This window comes from Trichosurus vulpecula, chromosome 2 (assembly GCF_011100635.1).
Source record: "Trichosurus vulpecula isolate mTriVul1 chromosome 2, mTriVul1.pri, whole genome shotgun sequence".
Classification (NCBI taxonomy): Eukaryota; Metazoa; Chordata; class Mammalia; order Diprotodontia; family Phalangeridae; genus Trichosurus; species Trichosurus vulpecula.
In genome coordinates this window covers 67,302,627-67,322,319 of record NC_050574.1, presented here as the reverse complement: position 1 = coordinate 67,322,319, position 19,693 = coordinate 67,302,627, and positions in this window count along the sequence as shown.

Here is a 19,693-nt window from a genome sequence, read left to right as displayed (position 1 = left end):
AACTCAAAAAAGTAAAGTGAGCAATCGTGATTTCAAACAAGACTACAATAAAAATATGGTAAAAATAAATAGGGAGACTACATTATGTTAAAAGGCAACATAGATAATGAATCAATATAAATATTTAATATATTTGTACTGAATAGTATAGCACCTAAATATTGAAAGAAAAGTTAATACAATTACAGAATGAAAGAGACAATAATACAAAAATAGTGGAGGACCTAAATGTGTCCTTTTCAGATCTAGATAAGTCTAGCAAAAAGGTAAATGAGAAAGGAAATAACTGTAGAAAAATTGGAGATCTCTGGCAATTATTGAATGGAAACAGAAAAGTATTTACATATTTCTAAACAATGCATGACATCTTTACAAAAATTAACCATGTATCGGGGCATAAAAATCTCACAAACAAATTCAGAAAAGTAGAAATATTAACCACATCCTTTACTGACCAATGCAATATTATTCAATAGAGGGCCTTTGAAGAAAGAATTAGAGATTAAATTCTTAAATTTAAAGTTGTAGTAGGTTGAAGAGCAAATCATAGAAAGAAAATTGCATCAAAGAAAATGGCAAGACAGCATACTAAAACTTATAGGATGCAGCCTGAGGTAGTCCTTAAAGGAAAATTTGTATCTCTAAATGATTTTATCAAGGAGAGAGAGAAAGAATGCAAATGAATTGGTTATGCAACCAAGTAAAAGTAATAAATCAGAAGCACACAACTAAACACCAAAGTAGAAATTCTGAAAATCAAAGAAGAGATTAACAAAATTGAAAGCAAAAAGGCCACTAATTTGCTAAGTAATACTGAAACTAATAAAAATAAATAGCTATTCTGATTTCAAGAGACAGGAAAACTGAATTGTATAGAAATGAAAAGACAAAAAAGAAAGTACTAGAAACTATTTTGCCTCATTTTATGTAACAAAAATGATAGATGAAAGGGATGAAGAATACTTATAAAAATATAGATTAATCAATTAACAGATGAAATAGACTACTTAAATAATTAAATAGTAAAAAAAGAAATTAAATAGTTACAAATGAACTCCCAAAGTAAAAAATCCAAGGATCAAATGGATTTACAAGTGAATTCTATCAAACATTTAAAGAACTATTAATTCCAATATTACACAAGCTATTTGCAAAAATCAGAAAAGAAAGATACCATCTAAACTTTTTCTAGGATACAAATATGGTCATCATACATAAACCAGAAAGAGTCAAAACAAGAAAAAACCAGTTTTTTTTAACTAAATCAACATTGACACAAAATACTAAATAAAATATTAGCAGAAAGGCTACAACAACATATTAAGAAGTTTATACATTATGATCAGGATGGATTTATGCCAGGAATGCAGAGTTGGCTCAATATGAGGAAAACTATAAACATAATGACCATATTAATAACGAAATTAATGTAAACTACACGATGATATCAATAGATGCCAAAAAGACTTTTGACAAAATCTGAATACCTGTTTTCCATTAAAAACACAGGAAGGCATAAGAATAAATGGACTTTTCCCTAACACTGTATGTACTATTTTTTAAAAATCCAAAATTAATTATTATTTGTAACTGAGAAAGGGTAAAAGCCTTTCCAATAAAATCCCTCTGACTGGTCAGTTTCTCCTTGAATCTCCATTTTAAGGAGGCACACAGGCCTGCCATGTTCACTCCTTCATTTTTCTCTGGCTCTGCTCCCAAATCTTTGGACTTTTTTCCCCAGCACACACCCATGGGGCTACTCCCCATTCGTTTTTTGTTTTGTTCCCCCCAGCCCCAATCTCAATTTAAGCTCCTAAAGTCAGGGACTGCCTTTCTTTTTGCTTGTATTTATATTCTCTGTGCTTGGTACAATGCTTGGCACATTTTAAGCACTTAATAAATGCTTATAGACTGACTCACAAACGTGAGTTAGAGAGGATCACAAAAACATGTATAATTTTGATGACATAAGAGTTTTTGCAGAAACAAAACAAATGTAGTTAAAATTAGAAAGGCAACAGGTAACTGGGGAAAAAATTTGCAGTAGGTTACTCTGATAAAGGTTTCCTACCAAAGGTGTATCAGGTGCTCATTCAAATTTATAAGAACAAAGGCTACCAGTTTGGAACTATGCCTAAAGGGCTATAAAACTGCGTATACCCTTTGACTCAGCAATACCACTACTAGGTCTATACCCCAAAGACATCACAAAAAAGGGGAAAGTACAAAATGCATGATGTACAATATATATATATATATATATATATATATATATATATATATATATATATATATATATATATATATATATACATATATTTTAGTTGACAACATTCGGTTCTACATAATTTTGAGTTCCAGATTTTCTTCCCTCCCTCTCCCCCTCCCTCCCCAAGACGGCATGGAATCCCATATAGCGCATTGAATTAATTTACACACTAGTCAAGTTATGGAGAAGAACTGTGATCAATAAAACGAAGAAACAGGACAAAAAAAAACCCAAAAACAAAAACAAAAGAGAGAAAAAGAGAAAAAAAAGGGAAAAAAAAGGCTGGCATGAAGTGTGCTTCAATCTGCATTCACATTTCATAGCTCTTTCTCTGGATGTAGATAGCATTCTCCATCGTGATTCCTTTGGAGTTATCTTTGTACCTTGTGTTGCTGAGAAGAGCAAAGTCTGTCAGGGTTAGTCTTCAGAGAATCCATATATCTGTGGTTGTGCTCCACTCACTCAGCATTATGTCGTGTAGGTTTTTCCAGGTTGTTATGAAGTTTGTATCATCCCCATTTCTTATATCACAATAGTATTCCATTACCTTCATATACCACAGCTTGTTCAGCCATTCCCCAATTGATGGGCATCCCTTTGATTTCCAATTCTTGGCTACCACAAAAAGAGCCGCTATAAATATCCTTGTACATATGGGTCCTTTTCCCACTTGTGTGATTTCTTTGGGATACAACCCTAGAAGTGGTATTGCTGGGTCAAAGGGCATGAACATTTTTTTAGTCCTTTGGGCATAGTTCCAAATTGCTCTCCAAAATGGCTGGATCAGCTCACAACTCCACCAGTAATGTAACAATGTTCCAATTTTCCCACGTTCTCTCCAGCATTTATCATTTTCCTGTTTTGTTATTTTAGCCAATCTGACAGGAGAGATGTGGTATCTAAGAGTTGTTTTGATTTGTATTTCTCTAATCAATAGTGATTTAGAGCATTTTTTCATATGCCTATGCATATCTTTAATTTCTTCCTCTGAAAACTGCCTGTTCATATCCTTTGACCATTTCTCAATTGGGGAATGACTTGTATTCCTATATATTTGGCTCAGTTCCCTGTATATTTTAGAAATTAGGCCTTTATCAGAGATACTAGTTGTAAAGATTTTCTCCCAATTTTCTGCTTCCCTCCTAATTTTTGTTGCCTTGGCTTTTTTTGTACAAAAACTTTTCAATTTAACATAATCAAAATTATCCATTTTGCATTTTGTAATGCTCTCTATCTCTTGTTGGGCCATGAATTCTTTTCTTTTCCATAAATCTGATAAGTAAACTATTCCTTGCTCTCCCAAATTACTTATAGTATCAGCCTTTACTCCTAAATCATGAACCCATTTAGACTTTATTTTGGTATATGGTGTAAGATATTGGTCTATGCTCAGTTTCTGCCCTACCATTTTCCAATTTCCCCAGCAGTTTTTTGTGAAATAGTGAATTCTTAGCCCAGAAGCTGGCCTCTTTGGGTTTATCAAAGAGTAAATTGCTATAGTCGTTGACTTCTCCATCTTGTGTACCTATCCTATTCCACTGATCCACAACTCTGTTTCTTAGCCAGTACCAGGTAGTTTTGATGACTGCTGCTCTATAGTACAGTTTAATATCTGGTATGGCTAGGCCACCTTCTCTAGCATTTCTTTTCATCAATACCTTAAATATTCTAGATCTCTTGTTCTTCCAGATGAATTTTGTTATTATTTTGTCCAGGTCTGTAAAATAATTTTTTGGTAGTTCAATTGGTATGGCACTGAATAGATAGATTAATTTAGGTAAAATTGTCATTTTTATTTTATTAGCTTGGCCTAACCATGAGCAACTGATATTTTTCCATTTATTTAGATCTGACTTTATTCGTGTGAAAAGTGTTTCATAATTATGTTCATATAGTCCCTGGGTTTGTCTTGGCAGATAGACTCCCAAATATTTCATAGTGTCTACAGTAACTTTGAATGGAATTTCTCTTTCTATCTCTTGCTGTTGGGCTTTGTTAGTAATGTATAGGAACGCTGAGGATTTATGTGAGTTTATTTTATATCCTGCAACTTTGCTAAAGTTGTTTATTATTTCAAGTAGTTTTTTACTTGATTCTCTAGGATTCTCTAAGTAAATCATCATATCATCTGCAAAAAGTGATAATTTAGCTTCTTCTTTTCCTATTCTAATTCCTTCAATTTCTTTTTCTTCTCTTATTGCTACAGTTAACATTTCTAGTACCAAATTGAATAGTAGGGGTGATAATGGACATCCTTGTTTCACCCCCGATCTTATTGGGAATGCATCTAGCTTATCCCCATTACAAATAATGCTTGTTGATGGTTTTAGGTAGATGCTATTTATAATTTTAAGGAAGGCTCCATTTATTCCTATGCTTTCTAGTGTTTTTAACAGGAATGGGTGCTGTATTTTGTCAAAGGTTTTTTCTGCGTCTATTGAGATGATCATATGATTTCTGCTGGTTTTGTTGTTGATATGGTCAATTATCCTAATAGTTTTCCTAATATTGAGCCAGCCTTGCATTCCTGGAATAAATCCTACCTGGCCATAGTGTATTATTCTCGTGATAAGTTGCTGCAATCTTTTTGCTAATATTTTATTTAAAATTTTTGCATCAACATTCATTAGGGAAATTGGTCTATAATCTTCTTTCTCTGTTTTGACTCTACCTGGTTAGGGTATTAGTACCATATTTGTGTCATAAAAAGAATTTGGTAGGACTCCTTCTTCACCTATTTTTCCAAATAGTCTACAAAGTATTGGAATTAGTTGTTCTTTAAATATTTGATAGAATTCACATGTAAAACCATCTGGCCCTGGAGATTTTTTCCTAGGGAGGTCATTGATGGCTTGTTCAATTTCTTTTTCTCAGATGGGGTTATTTAGAAATTTTACTTCCTTTCCTGTTAACCTGGGCAATTTATGTTTTTGTAGATATTCATCCATATCTCTAAGGTTGTCAAATTTATGGGCATACAATCGGGCAAAATAATTCCTAATTATTGTTTTGATTTCCTCTTCGTTGGAGGTGGACTCACCCTTTTCATTTTTGATACTGGTAATTTGATTTTCTTCTTTCTTTTTTTAAATCAAATTGGCCAAAGGTTTATCAATTTTATTGGTTTTTTCATAAAACTAGCTCTTTGTTTTATTTATTAATTCAATAGTTTTCTTGGTTTCAATTTTATTAATCTCTCCTTTGATTTGCAGTATTTCTAATTTGGTACTTAATTGGGGATTTTTAATTTGCTCTTTTTCTAGCTTTTTCAGCTGTATGCCCAGATCATTGATCTCCTTTTCCCCTATTTTATTCATGTACGCATTTAGGGATATAAAACTTCCCCTAAGAATTGCTTTTGCTGCATCCCATAAGTTTTGGTATGTTGTCTCATTATTGTCATTCTCTTGAATGAAGTTATTAATTGTTTCCATGATTTGTTCTTTGGCCCACTCATTCTTTAGAATTAGATTAGTTTCCAATTAATTTTTAGCTTATTTTTTCATGGTTCTTTGTTACAAATAATTCTTATTGCATCATGATCTGAAAAGTATGCTTTGACTACTTCTGCCTTTCTGCACTGGATTGTGAGGTTTTTATGCCTTAGTACATGGTCAGTTTTTGAGTATGTGCCATGTACCCCTGAGAAGAAAGTATATTCCTTTTTATCCCCATTCAGTTTTCTCCAGAGGTCTATCATATCTGCCTTTTCTAAAATTCTGTTTACCTCCTTAACTTCTTTCTTATTTATTTTGAGGTTAGATTTATCAAGTTCAGAAAGGGGGAGGTTGAGGTCTCCCAATACTATAGTTTTGCTGTCTATTTCTTCCTGTAACTCCCTTAACCTCTCCTCTAAGAATCTGCATGCCATACCACTTGGTGCATAAATGTTAAACAATGATATTGCTTCATTGTTTGTGGTGCCTTTTAGCAGGATGTAGTGTCCTTCCTTTTCTCTTTTAATTAAATCTATCTTTACTTTTGCTTTGTCTGAGATTAGGATTGCTATACCTGTAGCTGAGGTGCAATATATTTTACTCCAGCCTTTTACCTTTACCCTGTATGTATCCTCCTGTTTCAAATGTGTTTCTTGTAAACAGCATATTGAAGGATTATGGTTTTTAATCCATTCTGCTATCTGCTTCCATTTTATGGGAGAGTTCATCCCATTCATGTTCACAGTTATAATTTCTATCTGTGTATTTTTCTCCATCCTATTTCCCCCTGTTTATGCTTTTATTTCTCCCTTTCCCCTTCCCCTCCTCAACAAAGTTTTGCTTTTGACTGCCGCCTTCCTCAGTTTACCCTCCCTCTTTATTCCCCTCCCTTATCTTACCATTTCCCACTTGTCACTTCTCCCCTCCCTTCTGACCACCCCTCTCCCTTTTTCCCCCCTCACCTCCTACTTCCTGTAGGACAAGTTATATTTCTATACTTATCAGGGTATGTTATTCCTTTCTTGAACCAGATCAGATGACAGTAAAGCTCAAACACTGCTCTTCTCCCTCCCTTCTTTCCCTCTACTATAATATGTTTTTGTGCCTCTTCATTTGGTGTAATTTACCCTTTTCTGCTACCTCCTTACCTCTTCTCTCATGGCCCTCCCTTTACATCTCTCACTTATGTTTTTTATCCTTATATCAGTCATTTTAAACAGGCATTCACAATCTATGTGTATCCCTTTCAATTGTCATAATAGCTGTACTATTCTCAAGACTGACATATATATGTACATATATATATATATATATATATATATATATATATATATATATATATAAACATACATAAGATGATATAATCCTATATAAAGATGCAAATAATTTGCCCTTATTGATTAATAAGGTTTGTGGGGGTTTTTCCCCCTGTTTACCTTTTTATGTCTCTCTTGAGTTTTGTATTTGGAGATCAAATTTTCCATTGAGTTCTGGCCTTTTCATCAGGAAGGTCTGGAATTCCCTTATTTCATTGAATATCCATCTCCTTGCCTGAAAAATTATGCTTAGTTTTGCTGGGTAGTTGATCCTTGGTTGTAGTCCCAGTTCCTTTGCCCTTCAGAATATCATATTCCAATTTCTCCTGTCTTTTAATGTGGAAGCTGAGAGATCCTGTGTGATCCTGACTGTAGTTCCACGATATTTGAATTGTTTCTTTTTAGCTGCTTGCAGTATTTTCTCCTTGACTTTGTAGTTCTGAAATTTGGCTATAATATTTCTTGGTGTTTTCAGTTTGGGATCTCTTTCAGGGGGTAATTGGTGAATTCTTTCAATGACTATTTTGCCCTCTGGTTCTAGGACCTCTGGACAGTTGTCTTTGATAATTTCTTCGAAGATACTGTCAAGGCTCTTTTTTTCATCGTGGATTTCTGGTAGACCAATAACTCTTAAATTGTCTCTCCTGGATCTATTTTCCAGGTCAGTTGTTTTCCCAATCAGATACTTCACATTTTTTTTTCTATTTTTTTCATTCTTTACATTTTGTTTTATTTCTTCTTGGTGCCTCCTAGATTCATTAGCTTCCACTTGCTCAACTCTAATTTTTAACGAGTTAGTGTTTTCATTTTGCTTTTGAGTCTCCTTTTCCAACTGATTGATTTTACCTCTCAGGGTGTCATTTTCTCTCTTTAGATTCTGAATCTCCGTAGCCATTTTGCCAATCTTATTCTTTAGGGACTTGATTTCATCAGTGGATTTTTTTTCCATATTTTCTTTTAGTTCCCTAATTTGGTTTTTAAAATCCTCCTTTAGTTCTTCCAGCAATGCTTTTTGGGCTGGAGACCGGTTCACATTACCTTTTGAGGTATCAGATGTATCTATAGTGTCATTGCTGTCTTTTTCCAAATTGGTATTCTGGTCCTTCCTGTCTCCATAAAAAGAATCAATGGTCCTTGGTTTTTTGGTGTTCTTCTTCATGTTGGTTAGCCTTTTCCTGGCTGTACAATAAATTTCTGCCTTTGGGGCTCAGGGCTCTCTGTCCCAGCTTTCCTTCAGTTTCCTGAGGTGTAGGGGAGGGGTCTGGCTCCCTGATGTCTCTTTTCCTAGGGGTGCTCTCCAGCACTGTTGCTCTTCAGCAATGGTCTCAGCTCTTTGTTGTTTGAGTTGGGTGTCTGGCACTTCCCCTGGGGGAGCCAGAGTACGTCTGGGCTCCTGGTGTTGACCCCTGCTGGCTCTGCCCCTCTGGTACTTGGCCACTGAAGCCCCACTTCTATCTCCTGTGTTCCAGCATTCTTTGTTTTTTTTTTTTCCCGAGGAATTCTCTGGGTGAGGGGGGGAGAGATCAGAGCCATCTACCTGGCCATTATGTCTCCTGGAAGTTCAAGAAGTGTTTCATGCCTTCGGGCTGCAATCCTCAGTCCACCGAGTGCTGTCCTGTGTTGGGAGGCCTGGGGATCTCCGCTGGTTTCCGGCGCCCAGTTTTCTCCCAATCTGTCTCCCACATGGGCCTCCCAGCTGGCCACTTCTGCTTTGGTCTGGAGCAGCTCCGCATGCCAAGCACTCTCCAAGCCTACAGATTCATGGCTTTGGCCTTTCAGACTCTCCTGGCTTGAAAATTTGCCCCACTCAGACTGCTCTCGGTTTCTAACTCTCTCAAATCTCCTCAAACTCGTTTTTTTATAGGAATCCAACAGACCTTGTGAGAAAGCTCTGGTAAGATGCTGCTTTCATGCAGCCATCTTGGCTCTGCCCCCCAGAACAAAAATATTTATAGCAGTTCTTTTCATGGTGGCAAAGAATTGAAAATTGAGGGAATGCCCATCAACTGGGGAATATCTGAATAAGCTGTGGTATATGATTGTAATGGAATACTATTGTTCTGTAAGAAACGATGAACAGGCAGACTTCAGAAAAACCTGGAAAGACTTGCATGAACTGCTGCTGAGTGAAGTGAGAAGAACCAGAAAGACAGTGTACACAGTAACAGCAACATTGTAAGATGACCAACTTTGATAGACCTAGCTTTTCTCGGAACTCAGAATTTTAAAAAAATGGATGTTAAAGATTGTTTTAACGTGTAGTTGGTAGAAAAATAATTTTTTTAAAAAAAGAACAAAGTCTATTCCACAGTAGATAAATGGTCAAATTATATAAATAGACAGTTTTCAAAAGGAAGAAAGACATCAACAATTCTATGAAAAAAATGTTCCAAATCACTACTAATTTGATAGAGGCAAATTAAAGCATCTCTGAGGTTTTTCCTCACATCTATCCGATTGGCCAAGATGGCAATAAAAGGGAAAATGACCATCGTTGGTGGGGCTACAGAAAAAAATGGACATGTTACTATATTCTTGGTGGAGCTATAAATTACTCTAGCTATTCTGGAAAGCAATTTGGAACTACTCTCCCAAAGTCACTAAAATGTGCATACTTTTATACCTTACAATATTGTGACTAAACCCCAAAAAGACCAAAGAAAGAAGAAAAGGATCTGTATGTAAAATAATAATTAAAAATAATAATAATAATAAAAAACAGCCCTCTTTGTTATAGCAAAGAACTGGTAACTAAAGGCTACCCGTCAATTGGGGAATGGCTGAATAAATTATGGTACATAAATGTAATGGAATATTATTATACCATAAGAAATTATGAAAGCAATGGCTTCAAAGAAGCAGAACGAATTACATGAAGTAATGGGAAATGAATCGGTTATAATCAGAACATTTACAAAGTAACAACATTGTAAAGAAAAACAAGGTTGAAAGGCTTAAGAACTTTGATCATTGAAATGACCAGCAATGATTCCAGGGCACTGATGATGCTGCATGCTACCCACACTTCAGATCAGGCAGTGATAGACTCAGGGTGCAGAATAAGACATATATTTTTGGATATGGCCAATGTGGGCCAATCTCCTCTGCTTGATTATGTATATCCATTACAAGGGGTGCCTTTCTCTTTAAAAAAAACTTTTTTGGGGGAAAGGGAGAGATGAGAAGCAGAAGGGAGTTAGTCATAAGGTTATTTTTTTAAAGGAAAAGAACAAATAAAGGGTTATTAAAGCATTTTTTTTAAATGCACAGAAAGAAAAGGATAAAAATAACAACTTCGGAAGATGCTGTTGAACTTGTTATACAGGATATCCTAAAAGTCTTTGTGTAACTTTAAGTTTTAGTGGCTATAGCAGCTAACTAAATAGTAGCAAAGACTTTTGGGACACCCTGTATACTTCAAAGGAAAAGTAAGTTGTGCATAACAGAGATTCACAGTTGTATATGTAACCCTTTTTGAATCCATTATGTATATGCAAACACTCAGTTTAGATGACATTTGTTAAGTTTGGATTAAAAATTAAACCAAAAAAAAAAAAGGTAAGCTCTTTGAGAACAGGGATTTTTTTCTATCCTCACTGCCTAGCATAGTATAGGCTCATAGTTGCTAAATATATGTTTGTTGATTGAGACCGATCAATTGTTTGTCCAGACCAAGAATACACAGAGGAGATCTGTGCCTGAAGCAAAAAAGTTGTGAGGGCATTGAGCAATTAATTCTCAAAATAAAAATGATTGAAGAGATTCTAACCCTCATGCCTATTTCCCTTCAATTAATAACTTAGTTTTTCTTAACTTAAGAATTCTTTCTCAATAGAATCTCCCATTGAATCTCCTCCCGTATGAGGGAATTTGTGAATAAAACCCAACAAATATATCAACACTGTACATAGTCATCAGGGAGTGTTTGAACCAACCCTAACCAGCTTGTGAGAACCAACTGTTAAATTTTCAGTGTGAGCATTTGCACATTGGAAATAATTACAACTCAGGGCTTGATGTATTGATTTGTTGATCATCTAGAGTAAAGAAACTGTTAGTAATGCAAATAAAATTTAAAGTGTGTCATGCCTAATTCATACCCCCACCCCTGAGAGGTTGGTTGTTAAATATTTACTGGAACATTCCTGGTTCTCACCTTTCAACCAAGAGGAGTAGTCTATTTTTTCCCATTGTTTTTTCATTAATTCAAGATTGATCAATACAATTAATATGAGTTGGTAGAAATGTGGAAACACATTTTAGTATTTTTATTTACATTGTTGAAATAATTATGTATGTAAATGTATACTCTTAACTCTACATTCAGCATCAGTTCATACAAGTTTTTCCTTCTTTCTCTGCATTCCACTTATTCCTTTTTTTCTTAGGGCAAAATGATATTCTGTTACATAGATCTGGAACTGGAAGGGACCTCAGGGGCCATCTAGTCCAACCCCCTGATTTTACAAGTGAGGAAACTGAGTCCTGGAGAGGCTAATTGATTGACTTGGCCAGGGTAGCGAGTATCGGAGGCAGGATTTTTCATTTCTATGAACTCTTTATGAGACTCATTTACACATATGTGAGGAACATCATTGACAAGAAGGGAACAAGCAGGCTTTCATTAACGATGTTTTATAGCAAACCACATCTTTATAAACATACAATTGTTAGAAAGTTGCAAAGAATACATTATCTTAGTGCAGACTATTTGTTGACTTGAGAAAAGCATTTGCTTTGGAAGAGCAAACTGCCTTAATAATAATGCACTCCAGTCTGTCCATCCTTCACAGAGCTTTAACATGCAGACCTGACCCCCGTCACTCCCCTGCTTGAAGAAAGTTCATTAGGATAAAAGAGGAATTCTTGTTGGTCATTTCAAAGCCTTTCGTAAGCTGTCAAGAATCTCTCTTTCAGACTGATTGAACTTTACTCCTTCCTGTTCATGCACTTTGGGTAATTCTGTAAAAGGTAAATTAGTGTGGGGATGTCAAAAGAGTGCTAGATTTGCATTTAAGTTCTCTCTGTGTGTAACCTAGACAAACGAAACTTGTCAAAAATCCCTGACCCTAATTTTATTTTGTCTCTTTACTTTCATCTTTTATTTATTGGTACTTTTTTTTTTTCTACAGCAGACACTTCCCAATAACTACCCAAATAATTCCCTTTACATTCCTCACTGTCCTTGCCAAACAGCTTAGTAATCATTAACAAAATTACCTAAATATTTTTTGGAGGCAGCTAGGTGTGTCTGGAGTCAGGATAGACTTCAGTTCAAATGTGACCTCAGACATTTACTGGCCTTTTGACCCTAGGAAAGTCAATTAATTTCGTTTGTCTTACTTTCCTCAACTGTAAAATGCGGATAATAATAGCACCTCCCTCCCAGAGTTGTTGTGAGTATCAAATGAGATAATATTTCCAAAGGGCTTAGCACAGTGCTTGGCACATAGTTGGCTGCACGTTTACAAATGTTAGTTACCAGCATCGTTATCATTATTCCTAACGTCCAGGTCTGATCCTGCCCAATGACCTTCAGGAGCTCCCAATTGCCAATAGAATAAAGTACAAATTCCTTAGCCTGACTCCAAACTACCTTTTTAGCCTTATTTCATATCATTTCTCTTCATGAACTCTATGTTCTCCTCCAATGAGAGGACTATAAACTCCCTGAGGGCAGAGACACTTTCTATTCTGTCATTGCAGAGCCGGTGCTTTGCACATCGAAGTGTTTAATGAATGCTTATTCAGTCAGAATGCTCCCAGTTCAACCTCACCTACATTACCTACCTTCAAAACTTTGAGGTTCGCAAGGCCTTTCTTTGCAGTCTGTTTTTTGGCTTGATCCAACCCCAGTAGGAGGTAAGCTCGTTGGGAATAGAACCATTTTCTCATTTTGTCTTTTGGTCCCCAGTACCCAGCACAATATAAGTTAAGGATTGATCTGTACTTTCCTCCTCCTGGACAGGGGTCAAAGGACTGCAGAGTGGGAAGACTGCATAGTCCAAGACTGGGGGAGGGGCAGGCTCTGGGCTCACAGGCTGGGAGAAGTTCTGGAAAGGATTGAGATTGCCAACCCAGATCTGCTTGGGGGATTGGAACTATGTCCAATAGTTCTACTTCACACTGGGCCGTGTGATGAAAAATGACTGGGGAGGGCCTACGAGTTAAGCTGGTCACATCCTGTTTACACATCGGCCAAATATTTGCTCCCTCATCTCATTTCTTTGCTTCCTACATTTGGTTTGCTCTGAAATGTTTTTCACTTTATTTTTTCTAGTAAAAGTCCCTCCTGCAAAATTCCCACCTGGTTTCAGCTGAACTTAAGGGACAAGTTCAGCTAAGACAGAGACAGCTCATGGGCTCTGAGAGAGTCAGAATTTGGAGGAGGTCCAAGAACCCTGGGAGGAGCCCATAGAACTGAAAGCCTTGAGGTTGGCTGCCCATCCCTGCTCTCCTGGGATTTCCCCTTACATACAACCTGGAATGGAACTCTTCCCTGTTCCGTCAGCTACTTGGAACAGAGGACAGAGATCACAGTGGATAGACATCCCAGCTTTGGAGTCAGGTTAAGAAGACCTGAGTTCAAATTTGGCCTCAGACACTTATTAGCTATATGACCCTGGACTTAACCTCAGTTTCTTCATCTGTAAAATGGCAATAAGAATAACGCCTACCTCCCAGGCTCAAACGAGATAAGAATCATAAAGTGCTTAGCACAGTGCCTGGCACATAGTAGGTGCTGTCTGAAAGTTGTTATTATTATTTATTAGACAGTGTGATGCAAAGAACATTGGCTCTGAAGTAGGAGAACCTGGGTTCAGATCCCTTCCTCTGACATCTGTAAAATGCTGTGCAAATCAGATGACCATCTTGGGTGTAAATGATAGGGTTAGAATGGATGATTTCTAAGGTCCCTCCCAGTGTGAGACGTAGGCTCCTATACATGAAGGCTTTCCATGCTTCTTGGTTGTATGATTGAGTAAGTTCCTTCCCTTCCCAGAATTTCAATTTCCCCTTCCTTTATGAGGACAATAATACAGTAGCTAAGCTACGTACTTCCCAGGGTAGTGATGGGAATGTTCTGTGACACATTTTATAAAAGAGTTGTTTTTATCCACAGAAATTTCCTCAATGATGCTCTTTCTTGCCTCCCATATAACGTCATCATGATAACCAGCTAACTTCGTCCTGTCTTTTTTGCTCCCTGATTCACCTTCCTACTTCCTCTTCTTCATAGCTTGCCTCTCTCATGACGCAAGGATTTTCCTTTACAGGAAAGTGCCCTTCTCATCATCTCCTGACAATGACTTTATTCACAGAAAACACACACACACACACACACACACACACACACACACCCTACTGGCCCCATGTTCTGCAAATTTAAAAAAAAAAAGATCTATTATACAGATAATGCCAAAGCACTTATTTGTCTCAGGTCATAGAGGTGAACAAACTTTTAATCCTGACCACTGACCAATCCCTAATCCCAACCTCAGACTGACTGTCCCCAGGATTCCATGCTGCCCATCTTCACCAATAGACTCAGCTCATTTCCCTTGGTTAAAAATTTAGGGAAATCTTTTTTCTTTCTTCTGTGTATTTTCTTCATCCTTTTTTCTTTCTTTCTCCATATACCTGCTCTTAACCATCCTCTACTTATTGACCCATTTCTCTTAAAATTCTCTTACAGAGGCACTGTGGAGAGGTGGGAAAAGTTCTGGACTCAGAGTCCCTAAGACTAAAGTTCAAATCCTTCCTCTGAAACTTAAGAGCTGTATGTCTAGGAGAGCATCACATAGTCAAGCCTTAATTAAGTGTCTAAGATATGCTGGGTACCACAGATACAAAAACAGAACAGTCCCTGCCCTCAAAGAGCTTATATTCTATGGAGGTGGAGGATGGGTAAGCACATAATGAAATAATAAATATATCTAAGTGAATGGTATGGGAGGTGCTAAGAGCTGCTGGGGTGAGGAAAGATTTCATATAGAACATCTTACACTGAGCTTTGAAGGGAGGTAGGGGATTCTAAGAGGTCGAGGTGAGGCATAGGGGGCCAGGGAGGAAAGGTAAGGAGATATGAGATGGAATGTTGTATGTGTGGAACAGCAAGTGAGACCGTCTTAGCTCAAATGCAAATCAAATGAAGGGGACTAATGCAGAATGGGCAGGAACTGGCAAACCAGTCCAGTATCTTTGCCAAGAAAACCCCAAATGGGGTCATATAGAATCAAGCATGACTGAAATGACTGAATAATAACAATAAAGCAGAATAAGTCTGGAAAGGTAGGCTGGAACAAGACTTTGAAGGGCTTGCAATGCCAAATGGGGCATTTGCATTTTTTTTTCAAAGGGCTGCAGCAAGTCACTAGAGACTTCTTTGTGGGCCAAATCTCTGCTTTAGGAAGATTTATTTGGGAATTATATGGAAAATGCATTGGAGAAGGGAGAGAAGGAGCTGGGAGCACAAGCAGGAGAAGATTGCAGTAGTCTGCAATGCTGGTGAGAGGTGTCAAGGGTCTGCCTGGGATGTAGGAGAGGAGACAGACAGAAGTGAGAAATGTCCTGGAGCTGCAACTGACAAATCTTTGATAGGGGAGAGAAGGGTTCAGACTGGGGAGGAATCAAAGCAGGATGGAATGTTGTGAACCTGAGGATGAGCACAGACCCTGGTCAGAAAGCAGAGATCATAATATCCTTTGCAGAGGTTTGCTGCGTGGCTCCGATGAGATTATCCAGCTGGCAGACGCTTGGCAAACTTAGACTGCTCTAACAGTGCCAGTTGTCATTAATAGCTGATGCAAACCCCGGGTGCGGCAGGGACCAGGATCATAGGAATGAATTCCGTTGAACAAGAATCTACTAAGCACATAGTACATGACAGACACTGTTCAAGGGCCCTGGATAACAGAGACAAAAATGAAACAGTCCCTGCCCTCATGGAGCTAACATTTTACTGGGGAAAAACATTATGTACCCAAATAAAAAATATAAATCATATACAAAATAATTTTTGGAGAAGGGAAGGGAGCACAAAAAACAGGGTGGGGAGGAAAGGAGGCAAATCAGGAGAGATCTAGCATTGGTGTGGATTGTTCAGTCATTTTTCGGTCACGTTTGACTCTCCATTTGGGGTTTTCTTGGCAAGGATATTGGAGTCATTTGCAATTTCCTTCTCTGGCTCATTTTAAAGGTGAGGAAACAGAGCCAAACAGGGTTAAGTGACTTGCTCAGGGTCACACAGCTAGGGTCAAATTTGAACTCAGGTCTTCATGACTCCAGGCCCAGCGCTTTATCCTCTGTGCCACCTAGCTGCTCTAAGATATAGTACAGGGGGTGGCAATTCAATTGAACCTTGGATGGGACTAAGAATTCCAAAAGGCAGAGATGAAGAGGGATTGCCATTCATGCAGGTCCGTTCTGGGTTTTCTTTTCCTTTATATTTCCCACACGGTCACTAACCAGGGTGCTGTGTAGAGAAAAGCTTTCTATTCATTCATCATTGACTTAACAAACATAGCTTAGCCACCAATTTTGTGCAATGTGTGATACTAAGCCCATTCTGGTCCTGGTCTGGTACAAGTTTTAAGAGATTTAGGTTCTGTTCTATTTCCATCTGGTTTGCTAGGGAAATGGTTTCTTTGTATGAAGGTAAAGAAGTAGGTTGGGAGGATCTCTGATCAATTTGAAGAGCTCCCAATCAACCTAAGGTCACAGGAATGAGGGCCGCTATTTGGAGGAAGCAATCAAAAACAATAGAGGCAAAGACAGGCTACAGGAACCTCCTAATGATGGGCTGAATGATGATCAGCCTTCCCTATTGCTGGCCCATGTAGACTTATTATGCTCTCTTGGGGGGGGGGGGGTCTCCCTATCCAGGACTCCCTCTTCATCTTTTCCCTACTGCCTCAGAGAGCAAGACAGAGAAAGAGAGCAAGTGGGATGGAGGGAGAGAGAGGGAGAGGGAGAGGGAAAGAGAGAGAGAGAGAGAGAGAGAGAGAGAGAGAGAGAGAGAGAGAGAGAGAGAGAGAGAGAGCACAATGGGTGTTACAGAGCAAAGGATTCTGAAAATGCTGATAACTGTAGGATAGGACAAAGTTGGGCATGGGTTCTAATGCTGAGTCTTGGGGATGGGGCACAAAAGACTCTAATCAGATTCATCACATTTCAAAGTCTTCATTGTCTGTTGAGCATCTCTCTTCTTCACAAAGGAAGGCTCTTGAAGGCATTTTCTCACATCGGGGTTGAGGACCCAAGTTGGTAAGGAGAAGAAGGCATACAGCAGGTTTAGGGGCAAGGCTGAACATCAGGCAGGACCAGACTGGCCAAAGCAGGTGTCAACTCTGGGCTTTGCCTCTCATTCAGCTCCCTCTGGGTTATCCTGGAACTAATTCATGGGCTTTGCTTCTCATTCAGCTTCTTTCTGGGTAATCCTAGAATTCATGGGCTTTGCCTCTCATTCAGCCTCCCTCTGGGTAATCCAACAACTAATTCATGGATTTTGTTGCTCATCCAGCTTCCTTCTGGGTAATCCTAGTGCTCAGAGGAAGAAGCTCTTGGGATGCAGACAAGAGGTTTACACAGGCCAGCGCAAAAACACAGACTCTGACCTGGAATCTGGGGCAGATGCCAATCAGACCTAGATTCTCTCTATCTCTTTCTGGTTTTATGGCAGAGTATGGGATTGGATTTAAGGGCCCAGTGAAATTATAGTGCATTAAAATGTCAGCTCCATGATAGTTTATTACCTCATAGATAAAAATCTTGCTTTTGTCTTAAATCTTTTCCTTTCCCTCCCCTTCCATTTTCTAGCTCTCACTAAGACCTGGCTCCCTCCTAAGGACATATCTTCCCTGGCCTCCCTTTCCAGCATTGGCATTCTCCTCAACTTATTGGTTGAAGGGGTGGGGGGAGTTGGAATGTTCTTTTCTCCCCATAACCACTTCCAAGTTCATCTACCATCATCATTCAGCAATCTATTCTCCTTTGGGGTTCACTCAATCCACATCTACCATCCAATCAAAATTCTGGGAGCTGTGATCTACTGACCTCCACACACTCCTTTTCTAATTGAATTCAGTGACTGACTCACAGACTTTTTCACCTCTCCACCTCCTATTTTCATACTAGGGGACTTCAACAGACATACTGATACTCCCTCAAACACCCTAACCTCACAGTTCTTCAGTTTACTCATTTCCCAGGACCACGGACTATCTACAACCTAGCTCAGTGATACTTCAATACCCTCAATTTTGCCATAACTCACAAAGGCACCACTTCCACATTCATAAACTCTGAAATCCTTCATTTCATAAGAATCTACTGTCATTCCATCTCTCCCTTTGCCTTGAAATGCCAAACCTTGTTCTTTATCCTCCCCTTGACTTCCAGTCCCTTGGTCCTTCAGTTCTTTTCTAGGCCATCACCTCTGCACTAGTTACACTCTCCTCCTTTTCCCATCTTGACCCTTGGATGAAAGTAGTTCAACTTTACACTATTTTTTTTTCTTACGTCACTTAGCCTTTTTTCCTATTGAAGATCTTTCCCTCCCAAGCCTCAGCCTTGGATTTGTCCCACTAACCACTACCTTCAGGCTTTTTTGTTGTTAATCAGTCATTTTTCAGTCATGTCTGACTCTCTGTGACCTCCTTTGGAAGTTTTCTTGGCAAAGATACTGGAGGGATTTGCCATTTGCCCAGGGTCACACAGAAATAAGTGTCTGAGGTCAGATTTGAACTCACGAAGATGAGTCTTCCTGACTCCAGGCCCAGCACTCTATCCACTGCACCACCTAGCTGCCTTGCCTTTACTCCTACTATACCCTACTGAATAAAGCTAGAAAAAGTCAGAAAACTGTCCTGACTGGCTCTGCTACAAATTTATGTTATGTAATTTCAACTAGTCCCTCACTGCAGCAAGGCATTCCTTTTTTACCTACCTAAATGTTTCACTAACCTATGCATCACAGTGGCTTTTCCAAACCTCTTCACCTCTCTTCAAACTTCCTATAGACCCCACTTCCCTACCCTTTCAACAGAGAACCCTGCTCATATTTCACTGAAAAAATTGAGACTTTACCAAGAACCCTTTCTTTATCTCCTCTTTATCTATATCTTTCTTCACTCAGCTGCCTTCTGCAAATATCTCCTTCATTCCTGTCTTACATGAAGAGGTGATTTTTCTCTTTGTTAAGGCAAGTCTGTCTGCATGCCAAGTGATCCTATTCCATCCCATCTTCTCTAGCAGATTGCCCTTACAATTTCTACTTTCTTATTTTCAACCTCTTCCTGTTTACTGACTGCCTCCTTACTGCCTACAAGTATGGCCCTTTTCTATCTCATCCTCGAAAAATCCTCACTTGATCCATCTATCTCTGCTACCATCCCATCTCTCTTTCCTTTCGTGATTAAGCTCCTTGAGAAGGCCGTGTACAATAGCTGCCTCCACTTTCTTTCTTCTTGCTCTTTTCTTAATTCTCTACTGTTTAACTTCTGATCTCATCATTCAACTGCAAAGTTACCAAATGATCTCTTAATTGCCAGATGCAGTGGCCTTTTCACAGTCTTCATCTTTTTTGCCCTCCATAGCCTTTGACTCTACTGATCACCCTCTCCTCCTTAACACTCTCTTCTCTTTAAGTTTTTTGTGTCACTATTCCACCC